Raw genomic sequence first — 27,937 nt, 5'->3', positions numbered from 1 at the left:
TGCATGCTGATTTTGTGATACTCTTTTACATGCATGAAGAATATTTGCTTTGGGGACCTTGTAAAAGCTATGCAAGCATATCTGTCATATCTAATTCTTTGCAAAAGCACCTCCCAATTGGAATGTGTCAGACACCATTGCATTCACCTTAGAGCAGAGGTAACCAACATGGTTCTCTCTAGTGGAACCCAAACAGCTCTTCTTCCCCTGCACCTTTAAAATAATCTTAAAGCAATGAGGTTAAAGTATCAGGTTTTCCTTCCTCTTTATGAACCTGCTGCTGATCAGCTGCTCAATCATCAGGAAGAAAAAGCAAGGCAAAAGGGTGGAGGATGACAGTGGAAAGAAGCAACAAGATAATGGGTTGAATAGGAAAGAAAGAGACTGTGCGGGTGGGGTGGGGTGGGGTGGGGGGAGAGAAGGTCCATGTGGGCAGGAAGCATGGCTTTCCATTTTCCCAGCATTCACAGCCTCTAGCCTCACTATTTTTCACACATGTACACAACCTTTGGCTAACCAGGTCCCCATGGCAGCCATTGACCACCTCCGCTATGGAAGCCATTTTGTGGTGGTTCCTACAGCAGTTTCTCAAATTCCCAAATGTGCCTACAGGTCCAAAAATATTGAGGAACCCTTGGTTACTGATGCTGTCAGGCTATCCCAGACTCAGAGTGAGAAACTTAGCTCTATGGGAATATTCTGGCTGAGAAATATTCAGTTCTGCATATATGTGCATGATAGTGCGTTTATATGACATTGCCGAAGGATTGTACAGTATAGAAATTTAGCAGTATGTACAGTCAATATCCAGCAATTTACTATTAGGAAAGGATGAGAAATTCAGTTCGTTTTTGACCAGAACAGAGTGCAATCTATCATCCACTTCCATAGATGTCTGAGCTTTCATTATGATCCATAAAACAACAAGAAAACTCATTTTGAAAACATGAGTATAAACATGCTTTAATCAAAGGGTGAAATGCATGTATTTCAAAAACATGTACAATTAATGTGTACCACTGGAAAAATATGGATGATATACATGAATTTCACATTAGGGGAAAAAATCCAAAGCTTGCAATAGTATATGAGCTGGGATGAACTTCAAGGTGGAAATTGGAGAACTTCAAGAAGTGTGAGTTTTGCGGATCCACAAATCCCTAACTACAATACCAATCGACCTATGAAAGACAGGAATTTGGTATGAATCACAATTCATTTCACGCCTCCCACCTAAGAATTTCAGCAATTTGCAGCAAAGCATCAGTGGCTAGTTTCGTAGAGTCAGATGGACATTCCCCTGGTGAACAAAGGCCCTGCAGTTTAATTTCAAAGAAACAAAGGTGTGTTTTTGTATTGATCTGTTTTCTCTATCTGCTAAATCAAATTAAATCAAGCAAGTTTAAGCCAGCCCTGGCTGCTTAGCATTATCAACTCCTTTCTCTTGATAGAACAAAAGCAGAATGTGCAAGCAAATCGGCACTGTGGCCATACTTGCGAAAGATACACAGCTTGGAATGAGCGATACGTTTGACAGATGGAGCTATGCCTACTTCTTTACTATTTCTATCTTGCACAGTTGTGGGACATTCTGGACCTACCAGAAACGAATAATGCAACAGGGATCAGTGAGAATTCAGGAAAGCTTCACACAATGTCTTAGCTTTCTAAGGCAATCTGACCTGCATCTGAACTTGGGTTCAAAGTGTATTTTCACATTGTGGGGATAAACAAAGATATTGAAGACATGTATTATCAGTTCTGCTAAGTCTTTCCCGCTTGTCTGTAGATAGTTCTCTCATGTGCAATATGTTGTGTATTGGTGGATTCACAAGAGATGACTGAAGCCTCTCTGGAGGGGTTTTAATTTCATTCAGAAACCTGTCTCAGTAGCTCTGCCTTCCCTCTTGCTAAGTGTAAGTGAAGGCTAGAAAGTTATCATGCCACCATTTACTTATGCATAATCAGCAACATTGTTAGGCAACAGGGATAAGGCATCATATGATGCTATACTCTAGACTTAATTTAGAGGAAAATACCATCTTATGTTTAGGATAAGCATCATTAAAAAATAGTATAAGCAAAAGATTTCAGTGTGAGTTTACATACTGACCATATTTATCTGTGAGTAAGCCCAATTTAATATAATAGGACATGCTTCTGATACAGATACAGGGGTGCATTTAAAGATCCTGCTTACACATCTCCAAACCAACGCAGGGCACACCACCTCCTGAGGGATTGTCTTCCACTATCAAACCAATCTCTAACTTTTAAGCAAGATTCAGCTTTCCTGCAATGCCCACCCATTAATCCTGCCCTCTGGAGCAACACTTAACAAGTATGCTCCATCTTCTCTGTGAATATCCTTTACATATTACAAGACCACTATCATGCTGATCAGGAGCAGGTCTGGTTGGAATCTGGATGGGAGACTTGAGTCTAGCACTGAGCAGGCAGTTAGATTCAGTGGCCTGCTAGGCTTCGTCCAACTGTATGTTTCCATCTCTCCTTAATCTATGCATATCCAGTTTACACATTCCTAGTTCTTTGAACCATTCTTCATAGGACTTAGCTTTCAATGTGACCTTCCCAGTTGCTCTTCTCTGGACATGCTGTGATGATCTGTGTCTTGTTAAAATATGGCATCCACAACTGACTCAGTACTCAAGAGACCATCTAACCAGTTCAGAAGAGCATGGAATTATTATGATTATGAAGTCCATTAATACAACCTGAGATTGCATTAGCTTTTTTAGTAGCTGCTTTATGCTGCTGGGTCATGTTGAGGGCACCGCATATATATAGTCAGTGCACAGAACCAAAGGACAAGAGGTATTCTTGGAATTCTCAGAAATGAATTGTGATGTTCAGTTCAGAAACCTAACCAGAGGAGGACAGCTTTCATGTGATGAAGGCATTGGCATGCCATCTCCATGTTCTCAGTCAAGAAACACATTTTGGGAGGTGAGTGTTCCATGCAGAAGCCCAAGCATACATGCAGACACCTAACCCATGATGTTCTTACTTCTCCAAGAGTGGCGGCTATTTCTCAGTCATGCTTTTGCATTGCCTTAATGTTGAGTTCTACGAGTGAGGATAGCTAATTTGTAAATGACTCCTTCTGGAGCCTCCTGCAAGAAAAGCCACAATGTGAGCCTCTGGTTACCTTGAAAGTGTTTTGACATCCATCTTCTAACAAAAGCTGGCACACAATATAAATGATTAATGTGTCCAAAATAGACGGCTATGTTGTACATTGCTGGTAGTTTATCTACCACACCACATGCCCCAGTGATATGAAGTAGAAAGCATTTGCAAGTATGAACATTGGTATTTGTCTTCTTTGGCTTCTTTCTCTCTGGGGAGTCCTCTTTAGCATTGAGAAGGACATGCCAGGTGGTTAAAAAGACATGGCACCGTGAGCAGCAACAGATTAAACTTTACAAGTAAAAGGTCATTTCAAATAAACTTTTATTTCCCCTGCGGTTGCATGCTGGAAATAAATCTCAATCAAACCATTGCGCTTGCGCTTGCCTTGAGCTAAAGAGGATGGGGAGAAGTAGTTAAAATCACAACATGGTATTTGGTGTTTATTTATCCTTTGCTTCCAAGCATTAGAACTTGGCTACAGTAGGACAAATTGCTGCTTTCAGTGGTGTTAACGCTCTAGAAACCATTTGTTTCACTTCTAATGTCCTCCTTCTGTCCCACCTTGCTCCATACATTCTTAATGCCTATATTCAATTACATAAGTATTCTCAAGTGATCAAATTGTAAACTTTCACTTTCTCATTATAAATAAAGAACACTTAGAGGCTAAATTGCTTATAATGTATTGCAAAGTATTCTTAAGTCAGTGGCTTCCATTCCTCCAAATAGATAAATAAATAAAATCAAAGGACAACCAGTGAGAAAAGTAAAAGTCTTTAAAATACTACTGGCTGCTGGGAGACCATTACAGGCTGGGAGTTAGAGATCATTTCCTGCCTGAGGATCAGTTGCTTTCCTTATGCAAGGACAATTGTTTGAGCCACGTTCAAAGGATGGTGTGGATGGATTGTGTCCCCTGCTCCCGCCATTGCCATTGTGAGCCCAACATATGAACACAGGCATGCACATAATTGTGTGTGTGTGTGAGTGAGTGAGTGAGAGAGAGAAAAGCAATTTGATACATGTCAACATGGCTTTCCAGGAGCTCCATTAAAAGAATTGTGCCAATGTTGTAGAAAAAACATTTTTGTTGCACAAAGAAACTATGAGGAGATCTATCACTCTATTACATTAAGATACTACAAGTACCATAACAACCAAATAGCAGTTAATACATGGAAGTCATTGGCCATCACGTACATCACTTATATACCGCATTAGACTCTACTCAGTGGGTTAATTTCCCAGAAAAAAACTATGCAAGACTACTATAGTGAAAGCATAACAGGTTTCAGTAGTAATATTATAAAGCAGATCACGCCTGATATGAGCTTCTTCAGTTCATTGAATTGAATAGGACCTTGACATTTAGAGCTCCTACCTGCCAGATGGATCAAATTATGAGCTTGAATCAGGTTCATATCAATGCTGTTTTGCATCCCCCAAAGCAAGCCATGGGCTTTCATACATGGGAAGAGTTTTCATCTCTCATGAGCAAAACAATGGCAGGAAATTAATTAGAGAAAGCTGCTTTGTCCTGTAAGAGATCATTGGTCCATCTCTCCTTACAGCTGGCACCATAGGAATGGATGACTCTATCAGTTCCACTTTCTCCAACATTCAGCATTTCAGATCTCACATTCTCTCCATCCCAAACATGATGGAATGGCCTACATTTGGTAGATGATTACAAAAGCAACCTGAAACAAAATCTACACTCATCTAAAACACCCAGATTCAATAGGTACAGTATTTATTGAGAAGGCTATACTTTACTATGTGCTGTTAAAGATGATAATTCAGCACTGATGTGTTTAAATACATAAAAATTGACTTTGAAGAGCAAAGTGCACTAATCATTGAGCCTGGAAGGATGAATCTGTGACTTTTGCTTTCTCCTACAATTGTTTTTTTTTTGAACTCATGCTTTTGAGCTGATTTATTGAGTTTGATTTATCAAGTTTGAGTTGATTTTACTGAACCTTTCTACCAGAAATTGCACTCAAAGTGGCTTATAAGCTCTAACTAAGCCTCATAATAACAATACGTGAATACACTGAGACACAATTAAACACACAGCAATAGCAGAGTAAAAAGAGCATCCAGCTCAACAGAGCTATTTACATACCAAAGGCCTATTCGAATAAAGCTGTCTTTGCCAATCAATGGTAAGACAACAGAGAGGGAGCAAACCTGGCCTCCTTCAATGGGGAGTGACTGTTGAAAAGTTCCTTTCATTCTAAATGGAAATTTGTGCATTTCTGGAAATTCTCATCAAAAAGAGACTGAAACAAAATTTTCACAATTCCCTAATCTTCTCTGTTTGGCATGGGCTCTTCAGATTCTCTACCAATGAAGACCTTTTAATTAGCAATGCCTACTATTGAACCAAGGATTTTGTCCATTCAAAGCATTTGTGTGATCATGTTTTCCCAGCCCTTCCCCAAATCCTTGTTTGCAGTACACTCTGAAGAAGGAATAGCATGTTCCAGAGCATGTGGTGAGGGTATGTTACCTATTCATAGAAAAAGATGCATAGGCTGCCACTAAGCAATGGCAATATGCACCCTGCAATCATTTTAGAGTTGCTATCTGAGGATCAGAAGCCGGTTTTGCCCAATAGAAAACAGGGCAATGGACCATGAGAATATGTTGTCCGCTGTGATATAAATACAGACCTGAGCTAATTTGTGTCAGGGAATTTCATTTACCTAAATAATTCCAAACGTTGAGTTGTTTCAGAGTTTATTTACTCATTAAGCAACTTATTAGTAGATTATAGGTAATTTGAAATCTGTGGTCCAAAGGCATATCATTGAAAACAAAGGGAACCTTTTCTTGGTCATTGGCAGTACATCATTTCTTTTGTATAAAGGATTCCCTAAATCAACTTGGAAGGTATCTATTTGTTTACTGAGATGTTTTCCCTTAATTGAGTTAGCTGGAGCCAAATTTATACCTTAGGAGATATTCAAATGAAAGGCACTATGGCTCTCTGGTATTTTTTCTATCACAACACAAATTAAAGAACCAGGATTTAATGTCAGAATAGTTATCAAACTGTTCAGAGTTCACACATGCCCTTCATGGTCAATTGATTGAGCAGAGATTTAATGGCCCCTGTGAGATTGATTATATTTGAAAAAAGGCATTTGTTTAATGCAGTGTCTACTTCCATCTCATGTATTCCTGATTCTTTCTTCATGGAGAAGAAAGGGAATGAGCATAAAATAATACTTTGGACACACACTAACCTTTGTGTTCTTCCTCTAACCAAAAGGGCAATGCATTGAATGCTAATCTTTTATATCTCCACTTTGTAAAATTTCTTTTCAGGAATGTGAAATGACTAATTACATGCACCATGGCTGCTAGCAACTAACTTGCCTCAGCGAGGCTTTTCCAGGAGATTATGCTTACCCATACTAATTAGTCTATGCCTGGAAAAAATTGCTTTTCCTCGTTCTTTTTTACAAATTCATAATCCCCAATAAAACCAGCACATTATCAGTTGCAGAGGCCTGTGCTTTGTTTATCATTAGCATTGTATCCCTTGAGAGTCTCTTGCAACAAATAATGGGTTGAAGGCAGACTTAGTCAGGCTTAGAGTAGCCCCTTTGGGCAGTATCCAAAGGTCTCATTGCTTGTACAGCAGTGAGAAAGCCGTTGAAAAAGCAACCAGAAATGAGCAGAAACAGTTTCCAGAACAGAGCAGGTCAGCAAAGCTTGCAAAGGGCCTCACAAAGCCTGCTGGAAGCAAGCATTTCAACTTCTTTCTAGGATTGCTATGTGAGTTTCTACAGTGTGAGTGTTGAATCCTGCGTGTGTAACCGACTGAGTGAGCATGCAGTGGCAGTATCGAATATTATCCAGTTGATTCTGTTGGAATCAACCCAGCTCTTACTAACTTCAGCAGGTCTACTCTAAGCATAACTAAGTCTGGGTACAACTCAATAGCTCTCCTAGCACTTATGTAGTGATCTGTTCTATAGAGAAGTGCTCAGACCACTTCATCATCAGTATCTTCATCAGGTTATACTTCCTCTCAAAGCCATCATAATGAATTTGCAAGAGAGAACGCCACCTTCATTATTGTCATCATCATCCCACTAGATGTGTATACCTGTGTGGAGCCATGTAGACGTGACCAATCAAGGGAAAAGACATACCTGGTGTACAAGCCAGAGTGCAGGTAAGCTTAATTTACAATGTTTTCAGCTAGAATTAAGTCTGCTTTCACATGAACAGGATTACATCCAATGACCTCTTGTAGTAGATAGAGAGGTGAAATGGCCTTTCAGCCAAGTCCTAAAGAAAGGGAATTAAACTCCACAAAATGAATTCCAGGTTTTTCATTTGAGGTTCTGTTTTTAATATGAAGAAACACAAGCTCCATGCAGCTAGGATAAACCACTGCCCAGCTGGTGCCAGAATACATCTCACATGCAAGCTCTCTACAGACAATGCACATATAAATTGCCTTAAACTCACACTCACAGTGCGCCCAATAACTCTCAAATAACAGTATATCTGGAAATGCTTCCCCCTCCTTTCATTTGGGTCATCTGAGAAAAACTCAATACTTTGGCATTTAAATATTGACATGAATTTTTAGTGATTTTAGTAGGATTTGCTCTTGCACTGTTATGAAGCTCCTAACATGTGCAATCCTTTGATTTACCTAAGGCCTGTGTTTACCTAAGGATTTGAAAAGTAGAAATAATGGTTTGTATCTAGACCTAATTATGTAACCATAGAAACCAAGAAGAAAAATAATCACGCTGGTTTAGTAGCTGATTCCTTCCATGTGTATGTGTTTGTGTATATGTGGGTTTATCTTAGGGATGTAGGAAATTCATTCCATTTTGATCGGGATTTAGCCAGTTCACAGCTGCTAAGCCAAACAATGACCTGGATCTGCAGTTAAAACCTGTACATTTGCAACCTTACAGTGTAATTTGTAGCCCCCAACCCCACACAAATATTTTTGACAGTGTTTACACATGAGAAACATGGATGAAAAATTCATTCATTTGAAACATGTGAACAAACATACTTTAATCAATGGGAAAAGAATCCATGTATTTCAAAGATGTGCACAATTGACTTATATGAATCCGGGAAAACACCCATAAACATACTCCTGAATTTCCACACAAAAAAGAAAATATAAAGTTCATGATCAAGTAAAGGAAAAGGATAGAGCTTCGAGGTGAGTTTTGGAATGTTTGAATGAACGCAGGCTTCATTTGTATATCATATTTTAAAATACCTGATGGGGTGCTTCTCCTAACACAAATCTATCCATACACCGAGTTCACCATCAAAGTTCCTCCTCCATTTGTCTCCTCTGAGAAAGGCTCAGAAGGCCGCAACAAAAGGGTGGAGCCTTCTTGGAGGTGGCCCCCATTTAGGGAACAATTTCCTAGAAGAGGCACCAATATTGTTCTATTTTCAGCACCAGATTCAGACTTTTTTCTTAGGCATTTGGCAGCTTACAATGAGGTTTTACTCAGGTCCTGGCTTTTTCATCTTGTTGATTTGTAAAAAATGGCTTAGGGATATATGTATCCTAGGCATGCTGCTTGCTTTATCTTTGTATGTAAATAGTTTGGAACTACATATTGTGTATTTTAATCACTTTTAATCTTTGCAAACTGTTCAGAATGCTTTAACTATTGGGTAATTTAAATGAAATATTTCCCTTCATCCTCTTTAGGATTTTAGGATGGTATAAAATGAAATGAAATTCCCCTGCAGATTCAGTAACAGAACGATTAAAATACATAACAATTAAAATGTTACAACTGATTAAAATGTCTGGGTGAATAAGAATGTTTTAACCAGTGATGAAAAGCCTTTTGGAGAGGATAGTGTGCAACAGGGATGCCAATTCTAAGAAACCTCTCTACTTCATTCTTGGGTAGCATCCTTCTCTGATCAAGGAGACACCTGGAGAAGTACCTTGGCAGAAATTCTTAAAGCACAGACAAATTGATATGAGAAGTGGCTTTTCTTCAGGTACTCAGGTATCAAGCCACTTCGAACCTGAAAGTAAAAACAACAGCAGCAGCAGCACCTTGAATGCAGCCTAGAAGCAAACTGGAGCCAGTTAAATACTTCTAAAATGTGTCTGATAGTCTCAAAGCTGGCAATCCTAATCAAAGTTGCATCCTTCCAAGTCATTTTCAAGGGAATGTCAGAAATGACATATTGTAGTAATTGAGGCAGAAACTTCCAGAGCATAGATCACCATAGGCATGCTACTTCTGTCCAAAAGGAACCAGAATTGATAAAGTGGATGGAGATTATGTTGGCCTCTAACAATGAAGGAAACAATGAATCTAAGAGGATCACCTCCAGGTTGCAGATCTATACATCTGCAACCCTATCCAAAACCAGGTCAGACACCAGTGGTATGGTTCCAAGAACCATCCACATCCAGTAGCTCCATCTTACCACAATTCAGTTTCTATTTCTTGCCTTCTTCCAGCTCACTATGAATCTAGGCATCTGTCCAGCACCTTCACAGAGAGTGGCAAAGAGCAATGGCATTGAGTGTCATCATTGAACTGATAGCACCTCATTCCAAATCCCTGTATGACTTTCATGGACGCAGATGTATGTATTCCCTGTCATAGTGAGCAATGCACACAAAACCACTAGAATTCACCTGCTTTCCACAGCCTAAGAACTGAAGATAGAGTGTGCATCCACCTCCATTTGATAGAGATAAAGGGGAACACAGCCAGCCGTAGCAGTTCAGGTTTATGTGGTGGCCAAGTTCATTGGAAACCCAATTATATGTAACCTCTAAGCTTTTTGAAAACCCACAGGATTAGTGGGAGACAATACAGTCTTAATAGGCTGCCTAACTTGTAATCCCCTATTTATCCGTGGTAACAGATGGGGAATGGTGGGGGTAGTCCTTTTCAAAATCCTTCACAACCAGAGCTCTGCGTTTTATTGAATTAGGGCACAAAAGACGCACCAACATCTGAATATGCACTTGTGCCTCTCGGATGTGGTTAATTACTGTGAATTTACTGTGAGGAACGGGATGAGCTCAGCCCCCATAATGGCTTATAGCGAGGCTTAAAATATGTCACTTAGCAGAAGAGAAGCGGCTGGTATCTGCCCTTGTTTTAAAGGCCTGCTAAAGAACTCAACCATGAGCTAATTGAGCAACTCCTAACCAGGGCTAATTGCCTTATTAAAGAAGAATGCCCCAAACTGCTTTAAAGTGCGGTTTGAAATAATTGCTTTCCATTTGGTTTTGCTATCTAGGCATGATTTTCTTCACCATCTACAGCACATTCATCTCCATGGCACCTGAATATACTGGGAAACAGAAAAATCAGTTGTTTAATGGTGGGAACAAACTGATTACTGTTACTACAAATAGCCACTTATTGTTGAAATGAAGAAATACCTCACACACACAAAGGCCAAACAATGTTTGCAAGAAAACGGGTTTTTGAAAAAAGCATGCACATGTGGATTTATGTGAGAAATGCAAATGCAGAAATTACTATACTTGAAATAGGAAAACAGTACAGAACATCCCTCAAAATTGGGATGTTCACTGTAAGCATATGAACTTTCTGCATTTTTCAGTTTCCTGTGCAAGCTCTAACTGTTGATAGATAATAATTGTTAATTTTTAGACTGGACAGTGTTAGAAACAGAAGACATAATCAGTTAGAGGATGATTCTTTGGTACCCCTTCAAACAGAAGACTGTCTTCTGTGAAAGAGGACATGTCATACCCCTACCAATACCACTTGTGACCTATCCAGGCAAACTACAATTCATATGCGGCTGTTCACCATGAGGTCAATAAACCGCTGGGTTTTCCTGCCTGCTGGACAGCTTGAAAATGATGGTATGTGACAGATTCTATTTTCTGTCTGTTTATTTGTTTGTGTTTACAGTGTTGGATAGTGTTGCTGCCACCTATGACAGCAGCAAGAAAAAAGTGAGGGAACGAAGCAAGATAACTGGATATGCTATTTTTCCCTGGCATTCACAACAAAGAAAGTTTCATGGAACCCAAAGCATCACCCATCTCTTAAAACATTTGCTCACCTGTGCTTCTGTTAAGACAATATATGGCACTGTGTACCACGTAACATATATATTGAGGTGGGCAATTTTGAGAGATCCAAGGGTCATTTTCATCCCCTGACCCCATGAGACAGATTGTTGGGTGATTCACTGCCCCCTGCACACACACACTTTTCTTTAAAGGATAAAGGGCATTCAGAGTGCTGTGAAACAAAGATCAACTCTACCATGTTGTTCAGCTAAATCTATTATCTTTTATCCCAACTGATGTTACATTGGCTACCCTCAAATACTCTGATAAAGAGCCTGATTTAAATAGTAATATCATTTTTGTTAAATAGATCTGTATTTCAGTTTTTAAAGGGCACCTACATTAATAGTTTTTGGAACCAGTGATGCCTTCGTTTGTAATTTAGCAATAGAACTTCATCCTTTTTAGCATAATGCATAACTGAGTGACTCGATTCCTGCATGGGGGGTAGCGACCTTTAGGGAATGTGTGTATGTGTCTACCTGAGGTTTTCATAAGAGTGTATATAATGGTATTTTCCAAGTTGTGATATGGGGTGGATTAATAAGGGCCTTGACACAGGAAAAAAAAATGCATTCAGCTTTCTGTGCAATTTCTCACTAGAAATCCAAGAATAATTTGCGAGGACAACATCCTGCTTCAGGGTGTTTTATATGGGATCTGACCAGTGCTGTAATTCCACTAGTGGAAGGAAACCGCTGGTAAACAGATGTTTCTTCCATCCCACAGCCTCACAGTGCTCGTCTCCAGATTTGCTTTGGAAGGTTGAAGAACCCTCCAGAACAGAGCTGAGGCCCATTTGGGGCCAGCAGGGAGAAGTCCAGGAAAGTATGTGAGTTGAAACCCTGGTTAGGGATGGTGAATCCAAGGTCTGTGTTGAATTAAAAAAATGGCCAAAGGTCTCACTGCTGGAAGATGCAACCCCACTCCCATCATGAAGCCAAAACAGAATAACTTCATTTATCACCAGCATGTGATGGTGATAAAAGATGAAACTCTGGAAGAGTATTGGATAGCACATTCATTCAATATTGTGTCTATCCTGGGTGCTGGGTGACTTGTAATAAAGAGTATATTTCTTCCCTTGCCTTCTTGTTTCAAATTACAGCAGCATAGACAGAAACCTCTCACAATCATTCCATGGTTTCTTTCTACTACCACCAATATTATTGTTGTAGTTAATTGCTAAACTACAGCTGAATGCATTTTTCTGCATTTTGTTCTCAGACATTTATCAGATAAGGTGGCTAAATTTACAACATTATTTCATTCCAAAGAAACTAAAAGCCCAAATCAGAAGGATCTCTTTAAGCACATATCTTATTTTAATATGGAAAAAACTTCTACGAAATGCAAAATGTGTAAGGAGGGAAAATGCATCCATTCCAACTATCATATCAGTAAAGTGGCAATTTATTTTAACAGAAGGGTTTGCCATGAGTTTATGATCAGTTCTTGCAGAGACTGTGAGCATAAGAATGTAATAGCATGATATTAGTCCCTCTAGATTAGAGCAAAGTCCTATTTAGTCCAGTGCTGTGACCAGATACTTGTGGGAAACTCACAGGTATGACATGAGCCCAATAGCCACCTCTTGCTCATGTAAATTGCAAGAGTCCCTCAGAGGCAGACTCTTTCTGAGACTGGAGATAATATATAACCTTCATAGCCAAAGGCAGCCTTCTCTTCAGTGGTGGCACAAGAGACCTCACTGCTTGAGATGGGAAGACTAAAGCCATTGCATGCACCCCATGAGACATCTTCAGAGAGGAGTCTAGGCCTCAGTGCCACTCTTTGAAGGGTCCTTTCTTAAAGTGAGGCCTTGTGAAGGGTACCTGGGGACAATCTGTGAAAGTCCTCTTGGAGTCTGGCATTCTGGTCTGGGTGTTTTTCTCCTTCTGCCTCCTCTTTCACAGAAGGAGAAAATGAGCAAGTAGGTGAAGAAAGGTGGTTTCTTCCTCCTGCCCCCCAACCTCTCAGGAAATTCCTCAAAGCAAGAGATTAGGTGGACAGGCAGGTGGCCATACTGGAAAGCACCCCCATGAAATTTCTCACTTTGGGAGAAAGCTCAGAGTGAACAACTAGGGAGTGGCTGGTCCTCCAAGGAACCCTACTTACTTCTCTTCTCTTGCTGCAGCATTTTCAGCCATAGCGATTCGGGGCCAGTGCACTGGCTGAGAGGAATTTTTAAAGTAAGAGCTGAGAAGATGTTACAGATCTGCTGTGATGTCCGTAGACAACTTATCAATCCATTTATGTCACACTTGCAGTTCCCATTTCAGCAAGGGTTCATCAAAAAATAATAAATATTCAGCCTAGAAAGCTGTTTCTACAACATTTTATTAAATAAAAAGCTGGGGGAAAGATCTTCCTGAAAACGTGATTGCTGCTGCCAGCTTTCATTAGTCTTACTGCTATCTGTTGCTAATGGCAAGACTAGATACATATGAAACTGGATTGCCTTCAACTCTACTCTCAAACGGAATGGGTACACAAATGTGTGTCAGCTTCTCCTGAAGCTGTGTGAAATACAGTTTAGAAGCCAACATTTTTAATTCAAATTTAAACTCAGATTCCTTTAGGAAAACTTGAAAAACCAAGATTTGCTCATGAGCCTTAAAACCCTCTTCTTTTACAAAATCTGTCCAATTCCATGCTTGAGCGTTTTCCCCATTTTCTGGTCTACCATTGTAGCAAAGTCTCCTGCTGCGTCCAAGTGTAACAGTTGTGGTCTTTGTCCGTGAAAAGAATGTAAGTGGAGTGTATATTCTGAGATACATGGGACTGTCCTAAAAATGGAAGCACCACGTCATGTTTACCCCACTCCATGACATAGTAAACAACTTCTGCCACATGGTTTATACAGAGCATTGTCTAGCCCACACCAGCTGCAGGCAATGGTGTCCAGTGTGTGGATTGGCTAGGCATGGATGCTAGGTAGGAAGACAGAGCCATCTCAGTTGTGGCACCAATATCTTGGAATTCCCTGGTTCAGGAGGTTCATGTTTAGTCCTTTGTTGACATTAAGACTGCTTTATCTGGCACCTTTGGTACACAGATTACCTGTGTCCCAGCTTTACAGCTAGACTGGATGAAAAGTCTAGTGATGTGAGTATTCTCTTCACACCACGATGACAAATTGAGACAAGCTCCCAAGTGGCATTCTGTTATTTGGAGCTGGTTATCTGCATTTGCTGCTGTTCTTTGTTGTTTTGGGTGTAATTCCTTTTATATAAATTGTTATTTCAGAGTTGTATTTTGAATGAGGAAAGATATAAATATTGAAACTAATAACTACTTATTATAAACTACTGAGGAAGGAGCAGGGAAGAGGCAGGAAAATCTTAGTAAAAGGTTATCATTTTCAGTGACAGCTCTGCATTTCTTAAAATAAAGAGTTCTGCACTTACATCCCCATTACCACTGAGAGTTGGTACTCAAAGCACTTTAAGCAATACAAGAAATTCAACAACGATCCAAAATAAAACACCTTTTGGAATGCAAAGTGGAGGGAAGTGGGGAAATCTACTTTTACTCACATTAGGCAGCAATTCTCCTTAGATTTCTGATGATTTCCATCAAGTTTGATTTGCAAATATGTGCAGAGGATTTACTTCTTTAACAATATGAACCCTTCCTCTGCCCACCCAGACTTTGATTTCCCCAAGCCCATGGGAATTTCCAAGCATTCTGCTTTGGCTTATTTCAGTTTGTTCAACTGTACGCTCAACTGTTATTTCTGTTTGTTCAGCAACAACAAGGGCTGTTGATATGTGAGCATGCATGTATGTGTGTGTTTATGCATACTTAATGACAGGCCCGCCTCTCTAGGTCAGGTGATACTGCCGGGATTACGAAACACACCTTGAATCTTAAATGAAGCATATTTTACAAACAACCACATTAGCAGCCATGGTCAGGACGATGCTCCAAATGAGTAACATCTGTTCCCCACTGTATGTCCCCTAAACAAAATGACAGGACAAAACAAGCAAAAGCTTTCCCTTGGTATGGCTGCTAAAAGTCCGACAGTGTAAGAAAAGCCTTAGACTTAAGATGGGATTCCTGATCTGATCAGGAATCCATGTTACAAATCTTGCTTCCCACATGTGTCTTAGAAATGCTAATAGACCTCCTGTCCTTTGGAAGCACACTTTGGATATGCTAATGGCTGCCTTTCTTGAAGGTTCTTCTCTTTGTATTGTCTCAATCCTTATTGTTTTACCCCAATGTGTCTTTAGCAAACTGCCTATGAGATTCCCCCACCTGATCATCCACCCTTCCCCAAACTGTGTATGTAACTGTCAGGTTATAAAAGCATCCTGTACAAACTCCACCTTTGTAGTCCCTTCTGGGGCTGCCTACATGCTGCATGTATTCCCCGTAGGTCTGAATCAACTGTAAATGTTCTTTTAATTGTACATCCCCAGCATCCCTGCTCTTTCTGGTTTTTTTTCCTTGTCACTGTATGTACTGCAGAGCAATACTGCATCTGAGCAAAGCAGCTCAGTTTAGCTTTTATGACTCACAGCCAGAGAAAGCCACTTTGTCTATGCATAATTCTCTTTTAAAATGATCTCAGAGAATGGTATATTTTCTGTCGGGCCATAGAATCATTTGGAGGGCGCCAAAATTTGGAGGGCGCCACAAGAGAGCCAGTGTGGTGTAGTGGTTAAGAGCATGGGACTGGGACTCAGAGGATCTGGGTTCGAGTCCCCGCTCGGCCATGGAGCCAACTGGGTGACTTTGGGCCAGTCACAGTCTCTCAGCCCAACCTACCTCACAGGGTTGTTGTTGTGGGGATAAGATGGAGGAGGAGAGATAATGTAAGCTGCCTTGAGCCCTTTGTAGGAAAAAGGCAGGATATAAATAAAAAAAAAAATCCATTCGGTGCTTGAAGGACTGTAAGATGGTGTGACTGCTTGAGCGGCCATAATGCCTCATCACAAAACACAGAACCATGTCTGAGAGGCCCCAGGATTTACAGATCCTTGGCCAGAGACTGTATTTTAACCTATAGCTGGGAACTGGGGCTCTGCCTGCCTCCCCTGCAGAAAGAATTGCCCCGACTGCTGTTTGAGGTTTGGAAAGCAATTTCAGAAAGGGGCTAGAGGGGATGGGGAATGGAGTAGTGACTACAGAACTACAAGGTGTCCTGGAGCTGCCCTGGCCTCCTTCTCTGCCCTTCTGTTGCTAGATGGCCAGAAATGGCATCTAGTCAAAATGCAGGACAGCAGGAGTGTGGAGGCAAAGATTGGCTCTGCTGCTCCTCTAACTCAGTGTTGGTTGAGTGTGAGTCCCCAAATTCAGAGGTTTGGACTCATCTCCACAGGATTGTGTCCTCAGCCTGTGTTACCTACAGCACTCTATGCTGATTTCATGGGTTTCATTTCCATGCTGTCAAGGCTCTCAGGGCAGTTCATAAAAGTCACACGACAAATTCACAATATTAAAAACTTTAGAACATACCACAATTAAAAACCATTTTAAACAGGTAAAAATAAGGTGCTGGAATCTAAGAAACCAACTGACATAAAAGGCCTATCAGGTGCCTGGGAGTAGAGAACAGTCATAATCCAGCACTGTAAAGATAACATCGGTGCCAGGAATATCTCAACAGGGAGAGCTATTCCACCAGCAACAGGTGGGATAACTCATTCCACCACTGGGGAGGGACTAACACCAAGAAGGTCTCCACTGGAGGAAAGCCAATTTGTAGTATATAGATAGGTTCATATCAGTTGAGGTACTCCATCCTATATTGCATTCCCCAGATTCTCCATCTTAACATGGGGAAGCCAAGGTTTTTTCCCAAGTGCAGGGATGATCAATGATTAGTAGTAATAGCAAATGGATGTCTCCACTCACAACTTTTATCAGCAGCAACCCTTCAGGATGAGATGGGATGGGAAGAAGGACCATTCCACCAGCCCTGCTGAAAGACCAGCTCCATGAAGACTTCTCCTCATCCCTCAGCTGTCATTGCTAATGAAAGTCTACTTAACGGTCACCATCTTTCCTTCCCATCTCCCTTTCCTTTTGTGTCATGCATGTTTCAGTTGTAAGTCCATGGGCAGGAACTGTCTTGTTTACTGCACATAAAGCACTTCTTTGACTGAAGAACACACACACCTGTGCACACACACACACACAATATATATATCTATAGGTGCAACGTTAATAATAGGAATGTAGTAATGTGGACTGCTACTCCTCAAGGTTTCTCTGCCCTCTAGGCCACTGCAACAGCCACAAATGGAGAGGTGGCACTTTTTGCTTGAGCAGCTCAGTCCTCTGCGGAATCAGGACTGCTGTGCATTTCGTGAGAGACACTTAGTTATGATCTTGTCACAGCTTGCTTGCAAAGCTGAAAAATGAATGCAAGCCCCTGTAACATGTTGGAAACCTCCAAGGGATATTAGGTGATGCTGAAGGCATTGACGGCAAGTCCAGACCTGGAATGGAGTAACTGAAGCAACACCCAAGCAGGTGCTGGGGATTATGATAGAAAGGAAACTGCTACCATTAAGATAGCAGAAAACTCTAGCCACCCCTGATATTTGTAGTTGTTAATTATTACTGAATGCTTCCTGTCTCCATTCTAATTTGTGCAATTAGAGTCCCTTTGAAATGCTTTTATTTGCCCTTGCACATTTGCAACACAAACTTTGGGATGATTTCAATCTATCTGAAATTTGGAACGCACGGAATATTGATTTGTATTCAAGTTCCTTAAGCACTCACAGCTTGTATTCATTTTCAAATACTTAATTTTATTTTAAAGTTTATTTGGCTTCCCCCACCATAGGCTCAAAATAGATTTCAATAAGTAAGGCCTTATGATGTGAACAAGAGGTTTCTCCAGTTAAAAATTATTTGGAGACTCATCCTTCTGCTTATTTTCCAAGTATCTGTTTAGTCTGTTTCTTCCTTTGGACCTTAATGCTAAGAACAGCTACTTGCAATTAAATTTCATTGAACTCAGTGGGAACTTCTGGATAAACATACATTAGCTGCTCTACTCAGATATAAGACCTATTGTCCCTTAGGCTGCAATCTATGCACACTTATTTGGAAATAGTCATAAATGGGACTTCTTTCTGAGAATATATGGGATTTAACAGTGCGACCTACCTCTGAGTATATATGCATAGAATTGTGCTGTAAAATCACAGCAGAGCTAAAAAATTTCCAAGAGGTGTACCCCTGCAGAGAAAATTTGAATAATTTCTTCCCCTAGTGGTAAATGTACACATGGCAGAATGTATTCTAAATATCTTTGGCCATTTTTGTAGCAGCTGCTATAGCAGATGCACCCTTAAAATGCTGGAATTATGCTAAACTATGGGCATTGTGCAGGATGCAAAAGGACTTTCCCTTGAAAAAGAAAAATGGGGAAGAAAAGGAACTGCTACAGACACTGCTACTGCTGAGCCATGAAATCGTTTCTCTGGTTTCTCTGCCACAAATTAATTTGAAGGACTCTTTTTTACCCAGCCTGTAGTACCATGGTCAGTTCTAAAATCTCAGCAGTCATCATGATAGTCCTCAGACTCATGCCCCTCAGCAAAGTCCAAACCTGTGGGCAGCTCTGCTGATCCATATTAATAAACCATCCTAGCAGCTTTCATCACTACCAGGAGCCCATCTTTTGTGAAACTGATGTCTCTTAATGGCCCATTCAAACCCAAGTCTGCATATATTGTTGGTAGGAAACTTTTGTTCCTCCCAAGATAATGCTGGAACTACAGCTTAGAGCCAAGGAAGTGAAATTCTGAAGGAGGTGGCTAATGGAGCCAGTGCCCAAGCTACTGTGACTAATTAAATGTGGTTCCTGTGAGCTACACTGCCATGTACTGTTCTGCACACCTAGGAAAAGGGAACCAAATGCACATTTACAAGGTGGGAGATGAACAGCACTACAAATGAGAAGGATGGTGGAACTGTTGTAAATCGCAAGTTCAATATGAGTCAACCACATGATGTGACTGGAAAAAAAGCCAATGCCATATTAGGCTGCATTAATGGAAGTATACCTTCCAGATCACGTGAGGTATTTGTTTCCATCTATTTGGCACTAGCTAGGCCCCATCTTGAGTATTGTGGCCAGTTCTGGGCACCACAGTTCAAAAAAGATACAGACAAATGAGAAAGTTTCAGAGGAGGACAACAAAGTTGATCAGGGGACTGGAAACAAAGCCCTATGATGTGAGATTGAAAGAACTGGGCATGCTTAGTCTTGAGAAGAAAAAAATTGAGGGAGTACATCTTCAAATACTTTAAAGCCTATCACACAGAGGAGGGCCAGAATCTCTTCTCAATCATTCTGTAATGCAGAACATGGAATAACGTGCTCAAGATACAGTAAATGAGGTTCCAGCTAAACATCAGGGAGAAATTCCTGACCATTAGAGCAGTACAGCAAAGGTACCAATTGCCTAAGAAGATCATGGACTCTCTCATGTTGGAGGCATTCAAGAGGCTGTTGGACAGCCATCTGTCAGGGATACTTTAACTGGATTTCTGTACTGAGCAGGAGGTTGGTCTTGATGGTTTTGTATGTACCTTCCAACTCTGCTGTTCTGTGATTCTATGAAATCCCACTGAACTCTGCATGCCTTACTTCTGACTCTGGACACAGAGGTTGAGCTACTCTGTTACTCTGATTTCACTTTCATTCAGTGTGATATGAGCACTTCCAGAGATGAAGTCCCAGAGCTTGACATGTTTATGTCAATAAATTTTTGCTGGTATTTTGGATGGTGACTGTGTCTCTGGCAGCTAGGTCTCTGGCAGATACTGATCTCCATCCTTCCTCCAGCCCATGAGCTGTGACAGCTACAGTTCTGCTGGCTGGGAAAGAAAGAAGAACAGCCTCTGGCTCTCTTATTGTTTTTTCCCTAGTTTCCATACGTATTCCAACTCATTTAATGACAGATAGAGACATACTTCAGCTGTGCAGGAAAATGTGCTCACTCACTGAACTATCCTGCAAACTGAAATTCAGATGTAGGGGCATCTGTGAGCACAAGAACAAGTACTGTATACTGAGTCAGGCCACTGGTCCATTTTGTCCAGTATTGTTGACACTAATTGGGTTCACATGGCATGCTTCAGTTCATTGTGGCTTATTTAATTCACAATAAGACATGCCACTCATGAGTGCCAGCTTGACTATTCCATCCTTGACCATTGACTGTAGTGTTGCATGAACCTAGGCAACACAGGTTATGCGAGGATTAACTCATAGTCTTTCTGTGGTTATTTCAGCCTTGTATAATTCCTACTGGTCAGATTTACATGACATGAGATATCATTGTGGACGACTGATTATTCAGGAGGGCACCAAAGCTTTTTGTGGTTTTCTTAAACTATGTTGAACAGCTTTATTTATTTATTTATTTATTTATTTAATTTGTATCTTGCTTTTTCTTATATCAAACTCAAACCAGCTTACATCATTCTCCTCCTCCTGCATTCAGTCTTATCCCCATAACAGCAACCATGTGAAGTAGGTTGGGCTGAGAGTCCATGTCTGGCCCAAAGTTACCCAGTTGGCTTTATGGCTGAGTGGGGTTTAGGACAGGGTTTAGAACACAGATCACCCAAGTCCCAGTCCCACGCTCTTTACCACTGCACCACACTGGTTCTCTCTCTCAAAAAGAGATGACTTCATGTCATGCAGATAGCTCCATTGACTGGTGGTGGCTTTCCAGGGTTTCAAGCAACATTCTTTTCTAGCTTACTTGGAATTCTGGGACCAAACCTGGAATCTTTTCCATGATGTACCATGTGTTCTATTATGTGTTGATGTGTTGCTTTAGGGTTTTGGGGAGGGGGAAGGTGGAGTAAGAGGTGTTGAAAAAATCCACAACAGACTGAAATGAGTCTGGATTTCTGGATGCTGCAGTGTCCTGGCTTTCCCAGATGGTACGGAGTCTTCAGGGTCTGTGAATCAATTTTTAATTTTTGCATGTTTTTGTGCAAATTTGGCCAGAGAAAAATACAGTCATTGTAAAAATGCACACACACACAACTATCAAAAGTGTACAAATCTCCAGATAGAGCAAAACATGCGTATGTGTGTTATAGAGGAGATTTTCATATATTTGGCTGATTTGAACCTTTGCAGGAGTACAAATTTGCATACCCCAAAACACAAAAACAAAACAAAAACTCCAAGGAATTGTGCAAATTCTGGGTTCACAAACTGACAGATGGCAGAGGAAAAATCACCCAAAATTCTGGAAATCCCCCAAAGAGCAGTTTTCTTTCCGTTCACAGATCCCTAAATGTTTGTGAACCACCCAGAGAGCTCTGGCTATTCGGTGGAATAGACCTTGCACAGTGATAGCATGAAGTTAGAGCTTCCTGCACGGAGCAAAGGCCCTGAGCTGCATCCCTCTGGCAATTTCAGAGCAACAGAAATGAATGTGTGAGCAGTTGCCAAAAGGCCTGCTCAGATGTAGAGAACCCTTAATGCCTCACTTTAAAAAGAGTTTAGCTACGGCTCCCTGAGGGAAAATAAAGCACTTCACAAGTGAGAAGAGAGTTGCTTTTTACCAGGAAGGATGAAGGAGCATACCATTGCAGTAATGTGAAAGGCCGGTGCCTAGAGTGTCATAGAGAAATAAATTGCAGCAATAGAGGTGCAAGAGCAATCTAGCTGAAGATGCTCTGCTGCGAATGGCATGCGTAGGCCTGGTGCATGTTCTGAATGACCAATCAGGAGCGATTGAAGAGATCTTTTTGGAGGGAGAGAAAACATGGAACCAAAGGGTATGCTGAAGACGAGGAGCCAAGCGCAGATGTGCTCGAAGTCACAAGGGGCATTCCCCATATCCCCACCCCCAGTTTATTCTGAAATGTCAATTTGCATGCAGACAAACTTAAGCGGAAGCTCGACAGCGATTTATACAGATGCAGGTTGATTGCTACAGGTGTGCATCTTGAATATACCTAGACCAAAGTGACTTTATTTAACAGACTCAAGCCCTAAAAGTGGGAGCTGGGGCGCACACACCCTTGCCTTGCCTGCAATCCCTGCATCCCCTTCTCTGGTAAAGCAGGGTTCCCAACTGCCCAGGTTTCTGCTCACATTCTAGCATAAAGGAACAGCAGCCCTCTTCAGTCCTTCCTGGTACATGAGAAAGTTGCAGGCTGAGTAGGCAGGGAAGGGAACTGTGCATGCACCCTCCTACCCTCCCATCTTTTAACTGTCATGCAGCAGGCTGGATATCTGCATAGGGTACCAGCAGTCCAATATCTGACTTCATACATGTGTCTCACAGTCTATAATAGCAATAAGAAATCAATAAATGGTGGTGGTGGGGATGATGATGATAAGAATATCTTTCTTTTCTGTACTGCCCAATAGCTGATTTAGAAGAATTCAGTCATCTACTTCTGCCCACCATCTCTCTCTCTCCTAAGTCTAAGTCTAAATCTTAATCTAACGGTAACAACACAAACGCTAACACTATATCTCTGTGTGTGTATGTGTCTGAAAGGCAGTGGTAGGCAACTTTTGTCCCTCCTGGATGTATTGGCTTCCTATTCTCCCTAGCCATCAAAGCCACTGGTTAGGACCATGGAAGTTATAAGCCCAAACACATGGAGGGCCCCAGGTTACCCATCGCTGATGCAAGCCTTTAGAGAGAGCACATATACTCGGTCATGGCTGAGGCACTGCATGCAATAAACTGAACCAAAAAGCTACATCTTCACTGCTTCCTGTACCTTTCTCCCTGCTGTTGCACCTCCCCATTCTTGCTGAAATGACTCTCCCCTCCACTTTATCTTTGCTGCCACACAATCTCATGCATGAAGTCTGGTGGTGAGATCTCCACCAGGTATCCGATGAGCTCTTGTGAAAACCCTGAAGCCATTCATGAGATCTCATGGCACATTTGTGAGATCTAGACTCTTGCAGCAACAAAGGGCCAGTGACAGCTGCACCTCTGGTGGTTGGTTGCTCTGTTGCTGCAGCAAATGTCTCAGTGGGTTAGCAGCTGGCAGGGCTGTTGCATCATGCAAACACCTTACCCTGTCCCAGTGCCACCTTTCTGCCTTCCACCAGATTTTCCTGCACTTGGGGTTAAGCAGAGAGCACAGGGCAAGCTGTATGCTGCACTAGATGCTTTGCAACAATGTTCTCCCATCTCTGCCTCTAACCCCTGGAGCACTTGCCTTGCACTGCTTAATGATAGGGCCAACCTTGGTAGAAAGAAGGCCTGGCTTTTCAAGTACAGCAGCAGAAGCATCTCATCATGACTCCTGTGCTGTGGCTGAGTAGCACTCCCAATGAAGAATTCTGGCTCCAGTTGGAGAATAAAAGTTTCTTTGGAACTTCTCAGCCACCTACATTACCTGGCAGCATGCACCAAACCCATATAAAAGCCTTCAGGTGTGGGCGAAGTACGGAGTGCAAGGAAAGTCTTTTCCCTTTTAAATAGCAGAAGCACAGCTGTAGGGTGGAGACCCAAAATTATTTGCTTTTGGAAGGAGTAGCTCAGGCCCCAGCATCACTTCAGGGATTTCTCAGCATGCTGATCTCTGTATCATCCCACCTCCCGCTGGCTGCTGAACTTCGTTTAAATAAAAAATGATCTTTCCAAAAGTGGAGCTTTAAAGGGATGCATGCCATAGAGGTTTCCCCCAGTGTAAGAGCATTAAGTCTAGCATGAAATGTCAGAGAAAATGTCATTCGTCTATCTCTGTGCTACTTCATTCCCATGGTCATGCTGAAGAGAGAAGAGGTGCTAAGGCTTGCTCCATGGTACCTTGGCACTGTAATGGCACTTAAAAAAAAGAGAGGCCAAAGACTTGTTCATCTCTTTGACTGGCTTCCAAATCAGGATTTCCAACAATAAAATGTAATTAAGCTTGAGTTGAAAACTTTTGAAAGCTTTTGGAATGAGAAAAAAGGCTGGACAGAATCACTGTACAGAGAGTTCAGTGGTTGGGGGAAGGGAATAAGGTCAGTTGCCATTGGGGAATCCAGGGAGCCTGGACTGGGCCCCTGGACGTGAGTTTCTTCATCCTTGCTTCATAGTTTTATTCAGAGGTAAACCACACTATGTTTAACATGGCTTGCCCTTAGAAAATTGTGCAAAGGATCACAGTCGAGCAAACTTTGCATTTCAGGGCCAAAAGCTTCAGGCTTTTTCAGCACTTGGTCTTTGAAAAATTCAAATATCTGTATTAATTCAGCAGCCAAAACACATTCATCTGTGGCTGTCAGCTTTCAGATCCCAGTGCTTACTGGTTTTCAAACAGATGTACCAATGATTGCAACCCCAACTCTGAAAACAAAAAAGGTATAAACAGCCCTTTGGGACTGACTCCTGTCTTATTTCCTTAGATCCGGATTAGGCAGCCTCATGCTCTCCAGATGTTCTGAAATACAGCTCCTTTAATCCTGACCATTGGTCATGCTCCCTGCAACATATGGGAGTTGTAGTCCAAAACATCTGCTTATACTTCTCTTCAATGCATGGCTGATACAAATCCACAACCTGGATCAAAACCAGACAATAGGAGCCTTGTGCATTTGAGCACAGATTTAAGTCTGTAGTGGAAAGGAATTAATCTACCTAATGCACCAGTTAGGCAGCCCCTATTTTAAAATGTTATGCTGTTAGTTTTTAACTTCAAATGCATTAGCTAAAATACACCCTCATGTTTAGGACAAATGTTGGAAATGTGGCACACTTTGGTCTGATTTCGTGCATATTTGGTGGAAATGCGAGAAAAAAATAATATTTTTTGAAAACTATATTGCATATAAATCAGATGGCTGGATATGCTCTTTCAATGGACCTTCTTTGTATATTACTGGGCTATTTTAAGAATGTAGTGCAGTCAGGACGTAAGCTTCTAGAAGGAAATTTAATAACAGCTGCAAAAATTTTAATAGCTGCAAAATGGCGAAAAGCTATACTACCAATGGAAAACGAATGTCTGAATAAGACTTGGAATGCAGCCAATATGACTAAACTTACAGAAATGGTTCACCTGCAAGAAAAGTAGACAAAAAAGAGCTTTTGAACATTCTTGTTCTCATATTCTGTGCTATAAATCAAAAATTTAATATAGCTATAGATAATTACAAAGCTTTTTCATTGTTGTTATAATTACTAGTTTTTATAAGGTATTTTGGAACAGAGGGAGCTTGTCTTTTTTCTATCCTCTTCTGATGTTTAATAGGAGGCCTACATCTAGATTCCATATATAAGCAAATTAGTCTTGTGTATTTTTGAGAAGGAGAAGGAGGAAGGGAAATAAGAAGATAATGATGGTAGACAAGTCCTGTGAAGCTGTGCTCGAAGTGAAGCTAAAAGCAGATATTAGGAATGTTGGCTTGCAGGCATGGAAAAAACTGGATGTGAAGCAGGCAACAGGTCTACCATCTTGCACAAGTTGCTCAGTCTGGTCTTTACAAGTTCTGACTGCAAATTGCAAAACAGAATTTAGTTGGTGATTCTTTGCTTGATCTTCAGGAAGAAAGTCTCTGTGATGTAGCCATGTACAGACTTGGCCTTTGAAAGGAAATGGCCTGTGTTAACACTTCAATAAAGATCACAGCACTGGTAGCTTCCTGGTAGCTTCCTATTTAGGCCTGGTAGCTTCCTATCTGTTCTGCCAGCAGATTGAAATATCTGTTGACCACTTGCTTTCCAAGCTGCACTGAGATCTTTAATTTACCTCTTCTTCTGTCCTACCACACCAGGAGATTTAGTGTTAATAATTTCTGCTGCCTGCTCTTGCCACTTCCCTCTACCATCTCCCAGACAGAAGGTGTCCCATATACTGTATTCCTGTACTGTCCCTTGTCCCACCAGGGAGAGGAGAGCTGCCATCAGATTTAACAATCAGTTTGTTCACCCTCCAATCCCTGAAACCATCCATTTGTTCTCCCCTGTTTCCCAGCTTTTCCCTTGAGCTCTAAGCAGATTATGAGAGCAAGGAATGGACGAATTGCAGGAGGAAAGGGCAACTAACACACCTCCTTGGTTTCCTGGTGTCGCCAATGGCAGTATCCACCATCTTGTTTTGATAATTCAGAACAATAATTCAGAATGCCATCATTCTGATGGACAGAAAGAAAGAGATGCTCACTCTTTGGAAAATTGCATTCTGTGAATATTTAGATGCACTTAATAGGGAAAAAGGAGCTACTGAAGTGCTACTGCAGGGAGAGAAATCACCACTGTCCACATCTTGGGAGTGTGAGCTCTCCTTTCCCCTCTAAAATCCTAGAAAATGTCCTTTGGCTTTCCACAGATTGTCTGATAGCATCAGTTTTCTCCATGGATCCTTAAACTGAGGAAGAAGTGTGGATGTGATTTACTAGCTGTAAAACAGACAGACAACCAACAGCTGAAGATTTCCATCTTGGATTCTGTGAATTTCCCTTGTTGACTTTTGCTTCATCCCAGGTTTTTGTGATTTCAGTCAAGAAATATTACCAGCCCAGTCCCATTGCAGATTCCAAAGAGATGATGACATTGAAGTGCTTCTCCCTACATTCCTGCCCTGAGTCTGTCATCCATCCTGATCCTTCATTTTTCTGTTGAATTAAATAGGAACATATCTTGTTACAGCAGCCAGGGAAGGAGGATAGACCAACGTTTCAGTCAATGCATGCCCTTCTGTTTTCTTCAAACCTTTGAAGTGACAGGACAGAGTCAGCCTGCCTTCCAGATGTTGACTGAGTCAGACTGCTGTCCAGATGTTAGGAACTACAAGTCCTAGCATTTACGTCCACTGGCCATGCTGGATGCAGTTGCTGGCACTTCCTAAATATCTGGAGGCCACCTGACTGAGAAGGCTGGCTTAGGATTTGGGAGTCCCATGATCTCTCTTTTTCCAGAACACCTTAACACCTTAGAAGAATCTTCAGATGATCTTAAGAGCACAGTCAGGAAATGCATGAGGTGGGATTTGTCAAGAGCAATGTCCCTGCTGCACCTGGCAGGTGCACCTAGAAGCATGAGAACAGACTAGAGGTACATTCCTCAGTACATACTCAGAGATCTTCCATGTGAGAAAAGTCTCTGAATGGGCTGGATCCTGACTGGAAGGACGCAGGATATTAGGACCCAGCCAAGCCCCTTGATATAAAGCTTAGAAACTTGCCTAGTTTGGGTCCCACCTTACATTGAGTACCTGGAGAGTACTGACACATCAATTTGTAGAAGCATACATTCCAAACCAGGTTCAGTCTTCTATGCAATAAAGGAAACTTTAACATTTAATAAACACTTGACAAGTATCAGTTTAACTCCCTATAGGCTTGTATGGCAAGGCAAGGCATCTCTCTCAGACTTATACTAAAAGACCTTTGTGCAACTTGGTGTCCAGAGAGCATTTTATGAGAGGCTATAAACTAATACCCTTCAATAATCTAACCTTGGAGGTCACAAAAGCATGGAATATAGTTATCAGCATCAATCTGTGAAAGCCCTGGATGAGTTCTGGTAGATGAATTCTCATGTAGGCAACGAAATGAAGTTCCAGTGACAGACCAAATATAAAAGTCAAAAGACACAGCAGCCTCTCTGGTGACCTTATAATGTATAGTGATAGAAACGATCTGGTCTCTATTAACAGGCAGATTGGAGGAGACATCTTCAGCAAATGAAGAGAGTGAATTTAAAGCAAGCAGGAGAAGTGGGGAGGGAA

The sequence above is a fragment of the Varanus komodoensis genome, unplaced genomic scaffold, assembly GCF_004798865.1.
Source record: "Varanus komodoensis strain SLA01 unplaced genomic scaffold, ASM479886v1 scaffold8, whole genome shotgun sequence".
Classification (NCBI taxonomy): domain Eukaryota; kingdom Metazoa; phylum Chordata; class Lepidosauria; order Squamata; family Varanidae; genus Varanus; species Varanus komodoensis.
The sequence above is the reverse complement of the archived record's forward strand: the minus strand, read 5'-3'. Positions refer to the sequence as shown.